Below are 5,617 nucleotides of genomic sequence, written 5' to 3'. Positions count from 1 at the left end.
GATCTAGGTTTATTTTGGGGGGTTTCTGTATTTATAGGAATTTTTTGCGTCGATTTCACGTCAGGGGGGTCTCCGAATCAGCCACGAGGTAGGGGGCGCCCAGGGGGGTCGGGCACGCTCTCCACCCTCATGGTTGGCTCGGGACTCTTCTGGCCCAACTCTTTTACTTCGGGAGCTTCTTCTGGTCCATAAAAAATCTCCATAAATTGGCAGGTCAACTGGACTTCGTTTGGTATTCCTTTTCTGTAAAACTCAAAAACAAGGAAAAAACAGAAACTGGAACTGGGCTCTAGGTTAATAGGTTAGTCCCAAAAATCATATAAAATAGCATATAAATGCATATAAAACATCCAAGATGGATAATATAATAGCATGGAACAATAAAAAATTATAGATACATTGGAGACGTATCAGGGGAAAGGGGTGCGGCTGCCCTCCCACCCCCCTCTATTTATAGGGTGAAGGGGAGAGGGGGGCGGTGAGGGAGTCCTGGATAAGGGGGTATCCGGATAGCCGGACTATGTACTTTGGCCGGACTGTTGGACTATGAAGATACATGATTGAAGACTTCGTCCCGTGTCTGGATGGGACTCTCCTTGGCGTGGAAGGCAAGCTTGGCGATTCGTATGTAGATCTCCTTCTCTGTAACTGACTCTGTGTAACCCTAGCCCCCTCCGGTGTCTATATAAACCGGAGGGTTTAGTCCATAGGACACAACAACAATCATCCCATAGGCTAGCTTCCAGGGTTTAGCCTCTACGATCTCATGGTAGATCAACTCTTGTAATACCCATATCATCAAGATCAATCAAGCAGAAAGTAGGGTATTACCTCCATCGAGAGGGCCCGAACCTGGGTAAACATCGTGTCCCCAGTCTCCTGTTACCATTAGCCTTAGAGGCACAGTTCGGGACCCCCTACCCGAGATCCGCCGGTTTTGACACCGACATTGGTGATTTCATTGAGAGTTCCTCTGTGTCGTCGCTGTAAGGATTAATGTCTTCTCCAACCGTCAACAACACCGTCCCGGGTGAGACTTTTCTCCCCGGACAGATCTTCGTGTTCGGCGGCTTCACGCTGCGGGCCAACTCGCTTGGCCATCTGGACCAGTTCGATAGCTACGCCCCGGGCCATCAGGTCAGGTTTAGAAACCTAAACTACACTGCCGACATCCGCGGAGACTTTATCTTCGACGGATTCGGGCCCATGTCAGGAGCGCCAAACGATCACGACATGCATGACCTAGATCTGCCGTTGGACAGTATTCGGAACATCGTGCCTGCTACGGCTCCGGACTTCATTCCAGAGCAGATCGTGCCTTCCGAGGACGGGTGGATGGACCCCGCCCCGGAGGCCGCACACTCATCGGCGTTGGAGCCGAACACAGACTCCGCTCCTAAGGAGACCTGTGTCTCCGGACCCCCGGACTTGTCTTCGGTCGTGGGTTCCGGACCGCGTGCATCCATGTTGGGGAACGTAGTAATTTCAAAAATTTCCTACGCACATGCAAGATCATGGTGATGCATAGCAACGAGAGGGGAGAGTGTAATCTACATACCCTTGTAGACCGAAAGCGGAAGCGTTAGCACAACGCGGTTGATGTAGTCGTACGTCTTCACGGCCCGACCGATCAAGCACCGAAACTACGGCGCCTCTGAGTTCTAGCACACGTTCAGCTCGATGACGTCCCTCGAACTCTGATCCAGCCGAGTGTCGAGGGAGAGTTCCGTCAGCACGACGGCGTGGTGACGATCTTGATGTTCTACCGTCGCAGGGCTTCGCCTAAGCACCACTACAATATTATCGAGGAGGACTATGGTGGAGGGGGGCACCGCACACGGCTAATAGATCTCAAAGATCAATTGTTATTGTGTCTTTGGGGTGCCCCCCTGCCCCCATATATATAGGAGCAAGGGGGGAGGCGGACGCCTATGGAGGAGGCGCACCAAGGGGGGAGTCCTACTCCCACCGGGAGTAGGACTCCTCCTTTCCTTGTTGGAGAAGAAAAGAGGAGGAGAGGGAGAAGGAAAAGGGGGCCGTCCCCCTTGTCCAATTCGGACCAGAGGGGGGGCGCAGGCCTCCTTCCTTTTGGCCTCTCTCCTCTATTCCCGTATGGCCCAATAAGGCCCATATACTCCCCGGCGAATTCCCGTAACTCTCCGGTACTCCAAAAAATACCCGAATCACTCGGAACCTTTCCAAACTCCGAATATAGTCGTCCAATATATCGATCTTTATATCTCGACCATTTCGAGACTCCTCGTCATGTCCCCGATCTCATCCGGGACTCCGAACTCCTTCGGTACATCAAAACTCATAAACTCATAATATAACTGTCATCGAAACCTTAAGCGTGCGGACCCTACGGGTTCGAGAACAATGTAGACATGACCTAGAACTATTCTCGGTCAATAACCAATAGCGGAACCTGGATGCTCATATTGGCTCCCACATATTCTACGAAGATCTTTATCGGTCAAACCGCATAACAACATACGTTGTTCCCTTTGTCATCGGTATGTTACTTGCCCGAGATTCGATCGTCGGTATCCAATACCTAGTTCAATCTCGTTACTGGCAAGTCTCTTTACTCGTTACGTAATGCATCATTCCGTAACTAACTCATTAGTTACATTGCTTGCAAGGCTTATAGTGATGTGCATTACCGAGAGGGCCCAGAGATACCTCTCCGACAATCGGAGTGACAAAACCTAATCTCGAAATACGCCAACCCAACATGTACCTTTGGAGACACCTGTAGTACTCCTTTATAATCACCCAGTTATGTTGTGACGTTTGGTAGCACCCAAAGTGTTCCTCCGGTAAACGGGAGTTGCATAATCTCATAGTTACAGGAACATGTATAAGTCATGAAGAAAGCAATAGCAATATACTAAACGATCAGGTGCTAAGCTAACGGAATGGGTCAAGTCAATCACATCATTCTCCTAATGATGTGATCCCGTTAATCAAATGACAACTCTTTTGTATATGGTTAGGAAACATAGCCATCTTTGATAAACGAGCTAGTCAAGTAGAGGCATACTAGTGACACTATGTTTGTCTATGTATTCACACATGTATTATGTTTCCGGTTAATACAATTCTAGCATGAATAATAAACATTTATCATGATATAAGGAAATAAACAATAACTTTATTATTGCCTCTAGGGCATATTTCCTTCAATCCATGCCCATCGAATCTGATTGGTCCCCAATCATGGAGTTCACTGTCGCGGATTTCTTTCAGCACTCACCCTTCGGAGACGTGCTAAATTCATTGAGGTCTCTCTCTCTATCAGAAGATTCCTGGCCGAACTATGTCCGGCTCGAGTGGGAAGCAGGCGACGAAGAAATTCGTTACCCACCCACCACCCACCTAATAGCCACTGTCGATGATTTGACCGACGTGCTTAACTTCGACTCCGATGCTGGAGAAGAACAAGAACCACCTCCCACAGGGCGCTGGACAGCCACCTCCTCATATGATATATATATATGGTGGACACCCCCAAAGAGAACAATGGCGATGAGGCTATAGAAGATAACCCCTCAGCGAGGAAATCAAAGCACGAGCGTCATCGGCGCCGCTCTAAGCCCCGCCACAGCAATATTGGCACAGGAGACGAAAAAAATTCAGATGTTGTCGAAGATGAATACAACCCCAATCAGCCTGCCTTTGAACAGGCCGAACAGGAGCACGAGCTAATCAGCCCAAAGAAACAGGCAATGGATGGATACGCGAAGGATGACAACGACATGCCTCCCTCCGAAGACGAGGTGAGCCTCGGCGACGACGAATTCAGTGTACCTGAGGATCCCATAGAGCAGGAGCGCTTCAAGCGCAGGCTTATAGACACTGCAAGAAGCCTGAAAAAGAAGTAGCAGCAGCTCCAAGCTGATCAAGATCTGCTCACAGACAGATGGACCGAGATTCTGGCAGCCGAGGAATACGGACTCGAGTGCCCAACCAAAGGTTACCCAAAGCACAAGTTGCTACCTCAACTAGAGGAGGAGGCCGTAGAGCCTACACTACCAGGACAGGACGAGGCTGACCGACCACCTCGTGGCCGGGATAAAATGGCATATCAGACCGAATAGCAGCCCGCACCTCCATGCCGGTTCACTACGGCCCAGGGCAATACGCAGGACCTGCGAGATATATTGGAAAACAACACAGGACAACCGAGATCGATCTACGGATCACGGGGGCGCGCCACAGCACATGACGACGATCGTCATGCCAGATACACTAATAATAAGTCCGACCGAGCCGAACATAACCGACCAGACTTAGTCGGACTACGTCGCGACATAGCCCGGCACAGAGGCGCCGCACACCCCCTTTGCTTCACTGATGAAGTAATGGATCACGAATTCCAAGAAGGGTTTAAACCCATAAACATCGGGTCATACGATGGCACAACAGACCCCGCAGTGTGGATCAAAGATTTTCTTCTCCACATTCACATGTCCCGTGGTGATGACTTACATGCCATCAAGTACCTTCCCCTTAAACTCAAGGGCCCAGCTAGACATTGGTTGAATAGCCTGCTGGCGAACTCCATCGGCAGCTGGGAAAATCTTGAGGACGCGTTCCTCGACAACTTCCAAGGCACTTACGTGCGACCACCGGATGTTGATGACTTAAGTCACATTACCCAATAGCCCAGAGAGTCAGCCAGGAAATTCTGGACTCGGTTCTTAACTAAGAAGAACCAAATTGCTGACTGTCCAGATGTCGAGGCCCTGGCGGCCTTTAAGCATAATATCCGCGATGAGTGGCTCGCCCGACATCTTGGCCAAGAAAAACCAAAGTCCATGGCGGCCCTCACGACACTCATGACCCATTTTTGCGCGGGCGAGGACAGCTGGCTGGCTCGCAGTAGCACCACGCCAAGAAACCCCGGCACTTCAGATGTCCATGACAGCAACGGAAAGCCATGGCGCAATAGACATAAGCATCGGAATAATGGTGACAACGCCGAAGACATGACAGGCCGGATTCAGCAACTCAAAATCTGGTCCGAGGAAAAAGGCATTCAAAAGAAACAATCCGGGATCGTCCAGTCTGGACCGCATACTCGACCGCTCGTGCCAGATTCACGGCAGCCCCGACAAACCAGCCAATCACACTAACAAAGATTGCCGCGTGTTCAAACAGGCTGGCAAGTTGAATACCGAGAACAAAGACAAGGGGCTGCGCAGCGATGATGACGAGGAGCCCCGGCGTCCGAACACTCGGGGACAGAAGAAATTCCCCCAGGTGAAAACAGTAAACATGATCTATGCCACACACATTCCCAAGAGGGAACGAAAGCGTGCACTGCGGACGTCTATGCGATGGAGGCCGTCGCCCCAAAATTCAACCAATGGTCATGCTGCCCGATCACATTCAATCGTAGGGACCATCCTACCAGCATCCGTCACAGTGGTTCAGCCGCACTGGTCCTTGACCCAATCATCGACGGATTCCACCTCACGCGAGTCCTCATGGACGGTGGCAGCAACCTGAACCTGCTTTATCAGGACACAGTGCGCAAAATGGGCATCGATCCATCACGGATGAAAATCACCAAAACCACCTTCAAGGGTGTAATTCCAAGGGTAGAGGC

Source organism: Triticum aestivum, chromosome 7B (genome assembly GCF_018294505.1).
Source record: "Triticum aestivum cultivar Chinese Spring chromosome 7B, IWGSC CS RefSeq v2.1, whole genome shotgun sequence".
Lineage (NCBI taxonomy): Eukaryota > Viridiplantae > Streptophyta > Magnoliopsida > Poales > Poaceae > Triticum > Triticum aestivum.
The sequence above is the reverse complement of the archived record's forward strand: the minus strand, read 5'-3'. Positions refer to the sequence as shown.